At 33.4% G+C, this 15,322-nt stretch overlaps 1 protein-coding gene across 7 annotated transcripts in view; it reads left to right on the plus strand.

Annotated features, from left to right (window-relative positions):
• LOC145664180 (AMP deaminase 2-like) overlaps window positions 1-15,322 on the plus strand; it is a gene marked incomplete at its 3' end in the record, with an annotated part of 333,717 nt that overhangs the window by 277,066 nt on the left and 41,329 nt on the right.

A 15,322-nucleotide genomic window follows, 5' to 3' on the forward strand; every position in this document is an offset into this window, starting at 1 on the left:
AACTTGCTTCCCTTAAAACGTCTAACTATTTGATAGTAATAATAATAATACAATACTGAGATCATTGTCTATTTACTTAAATATGTCACTCATACTGATTTACTCTATATTTTAATATAGTGGCAACAGTTATGAAACGTCTCAGATGCATTATTTTCTCGAGTAAAAAGTTTATTTAATGTCATGTAAATTGATAACCTTTTCTAAAGGATATAGCTGACATCCACTGATGTATCATTTGCCTAAAGAGAATGGAACCTGTAGATGTTAAAATTCGGTATACATTTATTGTGATTCGAAAATATTACACCGTGTTTCAAAAAGAATGACCTGATTTTGGACTATAATAATTACGGAACGTGGGACGTGCTGGCAAGGAAATGGGCGTGTCTTGGAGTTTCAGAAAATCGCTGTTAGATGTCAGAAGTAAGATGGCGTCCGCTCAACAAAAGGTATTTTGTGTGCTCCAGTTTGCAAAGACTGAGCCAGTGAATTCGGTTCAGCGTGCTTTCCTTCGGCGTTTTGGCATTGATCCACCTGCACCCAAAAACATTCGTCGTTGGTATCGCCCCTTTGAAGAAACAGGATGCTTGTACAAAGGTAAGACTCCAGGTCGGCCTTCCTGACGTAAGTTTGTGACGAATTTAGCTGTCGTCTAGATGTTGTTAGTGCTGCTGCTGGTGGGCACATAGAGCATTTGTAATTGCAAAATACTCACAAAATCTTCAAGTTTTAGCTATGCTATCTATTCCATTTTTGTAGTATGTTTTTATAAATTCATATGAACTTTTAAAAATCAGGTCATTATTTTCGAAACACCCTGTATTATGAAACAAAATATGCACCATCTTGTTCAGTGACCTTTTTTCCGGCAATACCGTAATCTCGTTGTTATAGAATTTCTATGGTTTCTGGTCACAGATTTGTAACTCGTGGTTTTGATAGACCGCTTTTGAAACTAACTTAACACGATTCAGCGAGGGTTCTGCAGAGACCAAAACAAATGGTAGTCCGACGGAGCCACATCTGGGTTATGCGGTGGATGCATTATACCACCCAGCCAAGTTTTCTCAATTCCTGATGGTTCGTTAAAGATAATATGAGATGTGGCGTTATCAGCGTGACATACGGAATGATTTCTGTTGATCAGTTCCATTCGTTTCTTTTGAATTACTAGGTACCCTCGAGCTGACTATCGACAGCACAGGCCGGAGTCTATCGTTCTGCCTAGCGGCAGCAGCTTGTGGTAGGCACGATACCCTTCAATTCCACCAACGCACAGCATAACATTTCTGCGTGTCAGTGTGAGCTTTATTACAGACTGTGGTGCTTCTCTCTTCGACCACAATCTTTTTCACACTCATTGTTGACGTAGGTTATCCACTTTTCATCACTAGTGATCAAACTTTTCAGAAATGGCTCGAGTTCGTTACATTTCAGTAAAGATTTGCAGCTAGAAATTCGATCGAATAAATATTTTTATCAGATCATGTGAGAGGCACGACCCAAACGTCAAGCTTCTTTTTGTACCCAGCATTCTCCAAATGGTTTAACACTGTTTGGTGATTGTTGTTTAGGTTATTGGCGATGTCACAACTAGTTACATGCTAGTTTTGCTGCAGTTGATCTCTGCGAGGAGCATCTTAGACATCGAAATTTCCAGAACGGAAGCGACTGAACCATCTTTTGGCCCTTGCTTTTCATAACATATCTTGCCTATAAACAGCATTAGCTGCACGGACCTGCACAGCATTAGCTCCTTTATCGAAATAAAATTGTAAAATGTTCGCGAAAAGTTCAACCATTTTCACGGTGCGGCGCCATACCTTCCATCTGATTATAAGAATGCCAACACTTCTGTATCCATTAACTTCAACTGTTAGCTGTCGAATGACGTTAGACTTGACGCGCTGCAACTCATACTCCGAAACTTCGACAGTAACGACTTCTAGAGCACAAAAGGTTCAATACTTTTTACACTGCCTGATATAGTTTTTAAAAAAGAAATGAAATGAAAAGAAAAGAAATATTAATCATACACACATACAAATAAACGAGGCATTTTAATTTAGTGTCCACAAGAAAAAATGAAGTATGAAATTTAGCTTATTAGGGTAGTCCTATGGGGTAAAAGAAATAAAGGGATAATAAATGCTAATAGATTGTTTTATAAAATAATGGAATAAGAAGACTGATATTCCCGCGAAAACCTCATGAACATGATTTTGCACACTACGAATTCATATGCCTTGGGATCTTTTCTACTTCCTTTGCATCAAAGTGAATGGTTCATTAATGGTCATCTATCTTCGTGCTTACAATAAAGAACTAAAAGTCAAAGTCAAAGAAGTTTACTGATACAGTTTCACTTTGAATGGAAGTAGGCCTACTTGAATAGTCAAAGAAAGATGGATAATGAGTCGTCTTCACATAGTTCATAGTTGCTCAGGACATATCGAGGAAACGTCTATTTCTAGAAACATTTCCAGTTTCAAGAATGTGCAGAAGTTTTTCGTCGAATTATTCTCCATTAGGCTAATTTGACATCCATAGATGTCCATTATGTCAAATGACCATTCTGATGCAAATTAACCGTGGAGTAGCGTTCTTATCTGAACATCGAGTGAGATCTATGTGTGTTTGTGTGTGTGTGTTCATCTTCCTGCATCTCCACATGAACTTAATTGCATCTTCTACTTGCCTTCGAATCCTTACTTATTTTTTTAAATTTAATTTAATTTAATTTTTTATTTTATTTTATTTAACGTCAAAGTTCTTTTAGATGTGAATTCCGAATGCTTGGCTTTCGATATCTATGCATGTGATGAATATTTTTTTCTTTGAGAGCCGAACCGAAATAGATGTATTGAGATCGTGTCATCAGTTAAAAACGATGCATGCTATCATATCACAGGCACGTTATTGCAGGAGTAAATACAATTGGCTGTCATGACCTGACTGAACAAATCAAATGTTTCAGATTAAACCTACAATTGCTTTATATCAACTTTTCGCACTTCGTCATTAAAATTAATATTTGTTATAGTCGTTGAGGTGTGATCGGAAGTCAGTGGGACCAAAACTTTGTTAAGGGTCATCAAATTATAGTGTGTACTAATTTGTTCGACTACAGTTTTGTCATTTGTCAATCGATCGAGGGTATCTGAGATGGGATCCATTGTTTAAATCTGGATCGGAATCATTGCTCAGGATTTTTTTTTTTTTTTTTTAAACCACGGCTGGTGTTCCTACGCCTATCGAGAATCGAATCTGGGATTATGAAAACATATATGTTAACCCCTTGGCCACGAAGAAAACACGTGGCTCTGAGTACAAGCACTTAGAATTTGTGATACTCTATTTGAGTAGCTTTTGAGGATGTTTTACATAAACTAACAGTCCAAACTTGAAAGATTTCACCTATATATATTAACGGCACTGAAAATCTTTTCTGCAAACATTATTGAAAATATACGTATTATAACATTTTACTGTAACAAAGGTGAAGTCTTGCACATTTTGTAAAGAATAATAACCATGAACCATTATATGTTCTAGGAATCCTAATTGGAGATTAAACAGCTGATCCAGTTAAGCAGCCGAATTGAAGTAAAATAATACAAATTGTGAATATCGTGTATAAATAATTGTGTTCAAGGTTTACTTGTATTTATGTATAATTAGTACCACCAGTTTTTAAGATAATGCGTATAGGTGATCACCAACAGTTAAATAAGTGATTGCTGATTTCAGTGTTTTCTCCGAAAGAGGACGAAGTTAAATAGCATGTAAAAATCCCCGTGAAGCGGAAGCTCTTCATTTAATATCTGACATTGTATTAGTTGCTGAAATTCATACCAGCAAATTAATCATCTGATTAAGACTCTCAGCACACATACGAAAATTAGTGGTTGTTATACTATAACATTCTTAAACCGAATAATCGATCTAAAAATGTGCACCATATTAAGGGGCCCGACTATTAAATATTTTTCAAAAGCTAACAATTTTTCTTTTGTCCGTTTTTCGTAAGTGGAAAGAGATAATGAAATGTAACTTGTAACTTGAATGTAACACAATAATAGATAATGTTATTCTATACCTGAACCTACGAATCGCAAGGATTTTCAGTGTTGCCATCCATAGAAATTACAGGGTGACCAGAATTTGAATTACCCAAAAATCTAGGTTAAGGCAGCGACTAGAAAAATGAACTCAACGGTAATTGATGACTTATCATGTTGTCTTGGTTCCTTCCTAACTACTTTTTAAATAATATTTGTATTTATTCTATAATAAACAGTACAATATAAATAATTTTGTAATACACAGTACAAAATAAATTCAAATTTTATTTTACGTAGGCTAGACGGCAGATCAGAAATGGTTTATAATTATAAATTATTTATTTATTTATTTTCATTTTTATTTTTTTATTTTTTTTACAAACGTTTAAAAATTTGCGTGGCTTATACACAACCAGTTTCACCAACATTTGGTTCAGCCGTAGAGTTTTCTAAAACCGTTGGAAGTGTATTCATTTCATCAAATATTTAAAATTTTGATGAATCATTACTTAATGTGTTAATGGCGACGTCCTTTATATGGGGCCCGAATATAATTTTGCACAGAGGAGGGGCACGGTGGCTTAGTGGTAAATCGCTTACTTCTGGTGCGTTGAATTCCTGGTTCGATCCCTGCCCAAGTAAGTTTGTGGTGGACTGCATCGTGTGTTTCCACGGAGTATTCACTTTCAATCATCGTCTCTCTTAGTCTAAAGGATATAATTGTGGGACGTTAAACTGAAATATTTCATTTTATTTTCAATCTCGTACGACGTGACTGCATGCTTCATAGCACGTAGTGTAAATTTGAAGAAACAAGAAAAAAAAATATTGGGTAGTGTAATGAATAAGAAAACAGCATTATGACATACTGACATTTTGAATTTATGAAAATAAAAGGAAGAAAAATTCAGGCTTTCTGTTAGTGTAACTAACTAGTCCTTTAAAGAATTAACCCTACAGTAGGATGGGGATTAGGTTTATGCATACATTATACAGGAAATGAATAATTATGATTTGAGTATGTTTTTCACTATTATACGTCAATTAATCAATTAATGTACTCATGTCTTCGAAATATAATTTCTTCTTGAATATTATTCACAAAGATTATCTTTACTAAAGGTTTTTGGAAACAATTAAAAGAAGTTGTACATGAAGTGGTTATTGAAAGAAATCGAAATTGAAAGTTAAGTCCATGAGCATTTTTTTCTTTTCTTTTTCTTTTCTTTCTTTCAAGTGCAAAATAATAAACTTAGGAGTGAAAATGGACTTGCTTCCTTAGTGACAATTGGTCCTAGATAACTAACACATTTACCGTCACTTGTGAAAGAATAATACCATCTACTGTTATGAATGATAATTGTACGCAAAACAACAGAAAAAGAAAATGAAAAGGTGAATTTAGTTTTCATCAGTTGGCTATACTTTCTTCAAACTCAGGTTCTTGCAGGACCCTTCATATTCTATAACTGTAAATGCTAAGTGCACTTTCGTTGTTAAGTTACTATTTACAATATACTACATTCACACTCCTGTGATTTGCATAATCTTCGAAAAGCCTAGAATTTCCATCATTCTTCTGTATACGAAAAAACTGTTGGAAGAAATCACCCTACAAAGAATTGTCTTCTTTATCGATATCTGAAAATTTAATTAAGATATATTCTCTGAAAAACAATATAAGTTGTATACAAGAGACCCTTTTCATTGTAGCCATTAGGACTACTCTTTCGTCTAATATAAAATCTATCAGAGCAAGAAAATGAATAAAGCGAACTACGTGGGTTTAATGTATATTGAATCAAACATTGTATGAAATTAGATAGGGCTAATTCTAGTATTTAGTGCTGAAACATTTTTACGTTTTTGTAAGAAAATATTACTATGACGATAATTATGTTCATGGGTTTCGCGAGATGGGATCTGTTTATGTTACTAGTGTACAATAACACTTTGATTTATGGACCTATACGTTTTCTGTTGTATTGTAATGAACCTAAATTATATATAAAAGGAGTTCCTATATATAAAAGGAGTTCCTATATATAAAAGGAGTTCTAAAATGTGGATATTTTCTAAATATTCCAAAGAGTACGTTTTGTTTGCTTCCCATTTTCTTATAATAAGCTTGTTAGAACACTACCATTAGATTTCCCACTTTAAACTCAGTATGATGTCGACTTTATGGCGCTATTTTTTAATCAATATCATTAGTTCTATTTATTTTCTTGTTATCATGGAAAACCTAATTTATGGTTTTTGATAAAATTCGAGCCACCAGCCACACCTTTGCACTTAACACTACAAAAATAAGAGTTAATTTACTTATGGATGTGTTTCCAGCATGCAACTATGTTCTACTATTTCTTAATGCACTAAGATAATGCTCATATTCAGGGGCGGATCCAAGACCGACTTCTGGGGGGGGGGGGTTGTCATACTGCTACTTTTAAGGGCTCCAAACTATGGAATGGGTTTTACTTATATATATAAAATAAGAAAGTTTTCCACTTCTGGGGGGAGGGCAATCGCTCCGATTGCCCCCCTGGATCCGCCCCTGCTCATATCACAGAAATATAGGTACCCTTGTATGATTTTTTGTTGTTCTTTCTTACGACTATCTGGGACTGTCTGTCAATGAGTTTTGACACTTACAAAGGGACAGCTTGCCACCGATTATTTTGATACTAAATTGTACAAAGGGAACAGCTTACTATCTTATTTCTGAATTACTTCACTTCAGGCAATTTGTCACTTCTCATTAATTTGTATGAAAATAAAAATTCCATTGAAGATACAAGAAAAGAAGAAAGTGTACAAAACAGTCAAAATTCATACGAGGTTTGACCGGAATAAGTGTGTAAATAATGAATCCTTCATTTTTTATAAGCAAACTCAATGCACATTAAAGTATTACAAAAACTTTAAAATATTAGAAATATATCTTAAAACTAACTGACCATACTTGAAATATTATAATATTTTTTTTCTTAAGAAGTGGTTTAACAATTACTTGCCAATCATGATTTTGTGTTAACTACGTATTCATAATCTGTATAAATTCGAGTCATTCCTATCCCCACGCCCTTATTATGTTTTAGTCATTTTCTCTGGATTGTACTAAGTACTTATCTGTTTATCTGAGTCGGAAGTAATGTGTTTGTATTTTTTGTGACAATCAATTAATTCTTTGTAGAAAATTTGTGTTCGTAGTGTTCTGTTCTGTTTATTATTTCGTTTGAGAACTTTTTCAGTATGTGTAATTATGTGCTTGTGAGTAATTTGTTTATATGCATGATTGTTGTTCTTTCTTGATTTATTTTGAAGTACATTTTTGTTCTTTCATGTGTATAAATTAATTTAATTGTGGTATTTTGTTTATAATTTATTTCAAATTTGTGTTTCTCTTAGTTTATAAATAAAAATATATATTTAGATTAAGGATGTACACAGTTTATAAATAAAAAATATACTTGGATTAAGGTTGTACATAAAAAATTTAGAAGAAAAATCAAGTGCAGCGGTACACACACAAAAGAAAAAAAAACTAAAGATCTGGTTCCTTTAGTTCCAGTAGCTACTTCCTCAGGGTATAATCGTGAGTTTTATGGTGTGATTTGATTCATTGTAAATTACAGTTTAGTGAAACATTGGATGGAGTGCAATAATAATAATAATAATAATAATAATAATAATAATTGGTTCTTAACTGGTCAAGAACGATGAAGCTGTTAGACAAAAGTCGGGGGGGGGGGGGCAGAGGGCAAGTAGAGAGAAGTGTGGAAACGTATATAATATTGCCTCCAAAATACGAAAGTCTCAGAACTTGAACACCTTGGAATCGGAACAAAAAATTTGTGCAAAGTTACTCCGGAATCGGAGCGCTCAGCACGCTGTTCATGTATATTTGAGCTTGGTCAATCCATACGTTTACTAGTCCAGTTCGTTGTCGGAAGCTGTAATAAAAGCATTTTTTTGTGATTTTCGGTGCTACTTTTGTACCTGTTTTATGTTATTTTTCACATACAGATTTGTATAAATAGTATTTTTATTAATTTACATTTTTATTCAATTGGAGTAATAATAAATGTATTATTTTTATTTAATATTTTAACATCAAACCTACTGTACTTACTCTTAAAATTATTATGAAAATTCGATTTCGTGGACCCAGGAACAGATTAATCCAATTTGTTATTTTAAAAGGGAGAAATTGCCTTGGAATTCGAACAAATTACGTTCAGAAACCAAAGTATCACTGTGTATATAATATGGCATAGATGAGAAATTAATGTAAATAGTGCTGCCGGCTAATAGCTATTATCATAGAATATAAAACCAACCGATCTGCTTTCAAAATATTGGCCAACCTCAGAAAAATTGGTCCAATTCCCAAATATAACTGCATTTCACATTTATCTTTTATATTGATGTTCTATTCAGAACTTATAAATGAATGAACTTAAAATAAAATTAAAATTTTTAATATTACCACAAAAGCCTATTGAAGGAATTTTACTGGTTAGTCAAAATGTGCCATTACTAACTCATGGTTGATTAATGATACATAAGATACACCAACCAGTGTCTTTGTTAGTTCCATTATTTAAGTCTGATTTGTGTGTGTGTGTGTGTGTGTGTGTGTGTGTGTGTGTGTGTGTAATTAATGAAACATTTAATCACTAATGCGACACTCAAGCTGATAATAAACATGAACCATGTACAGCCAGCCTCCATAGACATCTAAAACATTCATTATTTAAAAAAATAAATACTCAAATACTTACTTAATCCGTCGGACAGGAATAAAACAAACAATAACAAGTGAGAGTGAAACATTTTAAAATAAAGTTTTTAAAAAATCTAATAATATGGTGAAAGTGAAAATGTGTATTATTGAGCACGGAAAGCCGAAATTAAACCATTTCATAAACAATCGTATTTTTCGGTTCCGTAAACCGAAGAAACAAATAAAAAATAAAATTAAGAAATAACTATATAAACCTTAAAAAATCTTACCAAATCATCACATTCACAATCGCATTCTCAACCACATTTACATCCAGTGGTACTCTGCAACATTCGTCCAGTGTGAATCGACGGACTCTGCTTAGTGTGAGTGGTGTGTAAATATAAACAATTATCAAACATAAATACGCTGTCATAATCTCTGTTGGATTTTTTTTAATGAAATGACACACGACAGGCATAGCATCAAAAAACGAGAATATGTACCCCGAGTTGTTTAAATCGCTCTTGTAAACACTTGATAATACACACATATGTTTAGTATGCAATAAGCTTACTTTTAACTCTATGGTGACGGTAATCCAATATAGTGTATATATATATATATGCAATCTAATAAAACCTCATTTATATTATTTTTATAAAAATTAATCAATTTCCTTCTAAACACTATAGTATGTATTCTCAAAGCATTTAAACATATTTTTAAACACGTTTTATGGCTCCCCTAGGAATTTAAATTCTCGTTGTTAAGGCTGTCTGTGTGCATTTCATATACTTGTAAGGCATTTCATATACACATTTTACATCGTAGGTATGTATACATCACTTGATTTGGCTATTACCTATACAGAATTACATTGAAGAGAACGGTATGCCATCTTTTGAAATATCAAATATTACTTCAAGGTGCAATAAGATGTGTATTAAATAACTGTAGAACTAATACCCACCTGTGCATTTGTTGAATGAAATCGAAGCAGACGGTTTCAACGATTCCCTTCCATTGTGAAGTATCTTCTTACCCATGAAAACAATCTGGTTGCTAACAAGACAAGAATCCCGTTTATCTTACTGACGCCTCTGTTTAATGCACCTTTAAGGTAATACAACAAAATTAATCACCTTGTCTGTAGCCTTGCAAATGGAATATATATATATATATATATATATATATATATATATATATATATATATATATATATATATATATATATATATATATATATATACTTTCCCCAGGGCTCTTCGACTTAAACTTATTCACTGAGAGAAAGAGAGAAATGTGTAGAAGAAAAAAATTGTAACAAATTGTATGGCTTTACTAAATTAATATGATTTAATGGAGTGGACTAGCACTTACATAAATACGTACCATTCATTAAACAATAAGGCAAAATTAATAAGCACAAGATTCTTCCTTTGTTAGCAACCAGATTGTTTCGATGGGATACTTCACAATGTAATTCAACTCCAACATGGGGTAATTCAATCAGTGTCGAGGAAAGGGACAGAAAGCAGTTGAAACCGTCTGCTTATGTTTCATTCAGCGAATGCTTAGGTGCATTCGTCTGTGCACTGTTACCTATAATTTCAGTTATTTTTTTAGTTTGTCATCTGCATCAGAGCAATTGCAAAGGAAGTTAAGGAGTTTTAGATATTACAGAAGATAAATTAATGAAAAACCCAATACCTTGTCCAATGAAGAAGATATCAAAAACGAAATTAGATGCATTTTAAATTTAGGCATAGAAAACGAGTGTGAGATTAACACATTAAAGAAAGGACGGCTATTAGTTCTGGAATTTGTGAAAACTTAAATTAATTAATTAATTGAATGTGATTATTTAAATATAGAACAGAAATAGATTGCTCTTACTTTCTTCACAGGGGTTATTATGTAGATTAAAGGAAGTTTTCAAAAATATAATTTCAACGTAGTTTTAACCCGTTGATTCAATACCATACGGTGAGGGGGGGACGGTCCCGGGGGCCCAAGTAAGGGGGCGCAAAATTCGAGCGGAAAATGCATGTGCACATATATATATATATATATATATATATATATATATATATATATATATATATATATATATATATATATAAAGGGGGGAATTAATAAAAAGTGCTCAAAATCAAATCAAAGCAGGGTTTCGAAAATTTTCTTACGCGTCACGCCAACCATGGTGGCGCTTTACGGCTGTCGACCTCACTCATGTACGAGGGCGCCGTCGTATACTCTCGTCTCGGGCGCTGATTTTGCATGGCATGGTACTGCGTTGATTAACACTGAAAAATCTCTTAATTGAGCATATTCACCGTATTGTAAACCAAGACACTCATTCGGAAGTAAATTAGGCCTTTGTGAATGTGATAGCATTCGCATTGACATTACAAAACCATTATGAAAGCAAAGATTAAAGAACACATTAGAGATTCCATGAGAAGTTATTTGCAGTTCCAAATTCATGTAAAGCTTTTATTCCAGAAAAACAAGTAGAAACAACATGCAATCATCGTCGCATCTTTCTTCGTCTTCTTAATAATCCTATTTATAAGAGACAAACATGCCAATGTGCCATACTAATTCCTAATAGATGTCACTAACTGCACTGTCTGACACTAATAGATGTCGCTAGTGCACATGCAATTAGCAGATTTAATTGCAACGCAAAAACTGCGTTCTTTTAATTTCATTATTTTAAAATGAGACCAGGACCGTAACCATATTTGGATTTAAGCATTAATATAAGGATCAGTCATAAGTCTTGCAATATTGTGGTTCACAAGATACATATATTGATTACAATACAATGGAAGTCGGTTAACACTCAAAGCATAGCTACCTCGTGTTGGACTGTCTGCAGTCACCTTCCTGTCGTTCTTCGATTTCACATTGATACCACATCTTGAGCTTAGAAGCAAAATGTCAATCACTGTCGACTTTTACCTCCTGCTGGTTGGTGAAGCATCGTGATTTCAAGAAATGCGCCATGGACCGAAATAGGTAGTAATTTGAAGAGGCAAAATCAGGACTATGTGCCGGATGTCATTTCAGTTCGATGCCGAAGTTTTTTTTTAGGTTTTCCGAGGCTAATGGTATGGTTTTATGTTATCCTGTTGCAGCAGGGCGCGCCTTCGGTTCACCGATGCAAGATATATATATATATTTTGGCGTAGTGCAGTATATTCGCTCCAACTTTTCAGAATAAAGGTCAGCATTAATGCTACAACCATTAGGAACGAACTCAAAGTGAGTTACTCCCTCGTAATTCCACCACAGGCTCGAAATAGCCCTGTTTGAAGACCGGTTCTGGAAGTTAGCCCTTGCTCAGCTCCACAGTTTTTGCATATTCGGATTTCGGAAAAATGTTCACTTACCGTCGAATGTGATAGTCTGTTTCAGGAAACGTACATCATGAGGTTTTCGCAGCAGCTGTCGGTACACATCTGCTCTCCTTTGTTCCTGAGCTTGAGTTAACTCATGTGATATAATGCAATAGCCCGTGAGTTTTTTTTTAAGGTTTTCCTGTGTTTGTGAATATGACGAACTACAGTGGATTGGAACAAACCGAGTTGGGGTTTGATAATCGTCATGACGTGTCGTATGACCTCAGAATTTGTTACCCTATGGTAGACGGATCATGGCTGATCTTCGACATTTTTACAACCTACAGTTTTACAAAATTTCACCTTGAATCTATAGAAGTAGGTGGGAAACTGATTACAAGATTTGACCTTGTGTCGTTAGAATTTGGTAGGAAATCGATTACAAATTTTGATTTTGAATCAGTAGAAGTGAGTGGGGAAATTGATTGCATAATTTGATCAAATGGAAAGAGTAAATTGAATAAATCCGTATGTAAAGGGCGAGGATTTTTCTTTTTCATTATATGTTTCGATAACATATTTTCGAAAGTTCACAAACATCTACAGGAATTTTTAAAATAGTTGTTGTAATTAATAGATATAAATTGAATAAATAAAGGGAATATATAAAATGAATAAATCATTAATATTCAGCTCATATCCGACACACTATACTGTAGTACAATCCGATTAGTGTTGTAAATAGTTTTATTATATGGATTATAGTTTAGAAACAGATCCTTCACGTGCGTGCAAGAATATATATGAAACAATCCTATAGTTGATTAATATACAGAGATTAATATACACATCAACGTTCACATGCGTCGTTCATTCATTGTCTTCGATGCCTGGTTCTTTATTATATAGAGGACAAGTAATTTCTCCCAGATGTCACTGCAGACTATATATATTTTGCATTCCTTCTTGCTCATCTTTCACATAAAATTCCTCTGAACAGCTCGTATGGACATCTGGGATACATATTTCTGAGAATAAAAGTCAAACATCAAAACATTGATACCATACTCGAGATCACAGTTTAATATCACAATTGTAAACTTCAGAGTTAAGAAAGTTTTATTATTATTATTATTATTATTATTATTATTATTATTATTATTATTATTATTATTATTATTATTATTATTATTATTATTATTATTATTATTATTATTATTATTATTATTTGGATACCCTAAGTTTCGTGAAAACATTCTTAGCGACCTGTGTTGCAGCCCTCTTGATCCTATGACTAAGAGGAAAATCTCATACTGTTTATCATCATTAAATAAGGTCTTAAGTCTATCATACTTGTAATTTTCTCTTCCTTCGTCTATATATCCATGTCATCTTCAAACCTGATAGTAATGTCAGTTACTTATCTATATAGGTTGCTTTCAACAATCAGATCTGGTTTTTATTTTGCATTTTCGATTTCAAACTCGAACTCTTTACCAACCTGGTAGCCCGTTAAGCTGCAGTGTCTTTCTACAATATTAACAATCCTGATTGTGCCTGTAAATACGCTTACTAGCGTGATTAAAAACACATGAGAAATTGACTCGATACGCTCGTGAGGTATCGGTAAGAAATATTTATCCCAGATTGTGATCGGGCAAGAGCAACTTTGACACCATAGGTGTTGGTGCATACTTTGATAGCGTCTATGTAATAAATTCTTATCAAACAGGAAACAGTTCGCCACCGGATCATTCCTACACACATTTACCCTGACTTCGGTAATCCATGTGCTAAAGAATTTATCTGTACTTCTATCCATTTACTTTATCCATTTGATTCTTCTTTTGTAAAATAGCCAACTTACAAGGTTTTTCAACATCGATTCTAACAATAAGTTTATCCTCAGTAATATTAATCTGAGATGCTTTAATTAAACCTTGCAAGAATGGATATCCTTCAAAACCTCTTAACGACTTGATAAATTTTAGCCGAGCTAACAATATAACGAAATCTATTTCGATAAGTCGGAGGATACGATATGTAAAATCTATTTTGAGCTACGAGAGTGTTATTCTAAGATGCGATGTACTCATGGAATTAAATCATGTGCTGATAAGGAGATAATATTAGAGTAAAAACATGACAGCTATATTTCTTTCCAAATACCAATTGTGTGTTAATGTTCAGAATCATGGCTAAATGTCGAATCAATTTCAGTATTTTTAATTAAAAGTAAAATTTGGAAATAATACGATACACGACAGTACTTATTGGTAAAGCAGGTTACTTTAACAGATATTTATTTATTTATTTATTGAACAAATTCCCAGATAGAGCATAATTGTGCCATTTTACACAGGGAAATGTCAACAAGCGGGGAAAAAAAGAAAAAGAAAAAAATAAACAACAACAATAACATCAATAGTATTAACAAAGAGTGCACAAGTAATATTATTTAGCCAGCACGCGTTTTATTGCTCTTTCAAACACCGGGTAGCTCGAAAAAATGTCCACCTCACTTGTTAGATTATTATAATAGTTGAGTACTCGGTGAAAAAGAGACCTCTGTATAATTGTCAATCTAGGGCGTGCAAGATGGAATAGGTGTGTATTCCGGGTTTTGCGGGAAGGGACATGTAAGGATAGTTGTTGAATTAGGGTTTCTGATCTTAGGTTCCCATTTACAATCTTATGAAGAAACTTCAAATCAGAGTTATTTATGCGTACTTCCGGCGTCTGGATATTAAGATATCGCAAAATTTCCTCCTTAGGTAATATTCGAAGTGCGGGAACACGAAAACGTACTATTGCAATAAAGAAATTGAGAACAGACTCAAGCCTAGAGAGGTGTGTAGGTACGGCCATGGCCCATATGGGAGAGCAGTATTCGATCTTGGGTGCTATTAGAATTCGACTATTCAATACCAAAGATAAAAAATATATAATTTCTTTAATTCGACCACTTATTATTTATTATTATTTTTTTATTTTTTTCATAATTCATTCTGTCGGTTAAATATTCAGTGACACACTTTCATAATATGTAGTGTACATAAATTTAATTTTTAAGGATCTTAATGATAAATGGCGAAACTTGGCATAAACATAGACGAAAAATTAAGGAATACGTTATATATGAAAATTACCGTTACAAGCGTGCAATACCAACATCA

The sequence above is a fragment of the Thermobia domestica genome, chromosome 11 (genome assembly GCF_964235325.1).
Source record: "Thermobia domestica chromosome 11, izTheDome1.hap1.1, whole genome shotgun sequence".
NCBI lineage: Eukaryota > Metazoa > Arthropoda > Insecta > Zygentoma > Lepismatidae > Thermobia > Thermobia domestica.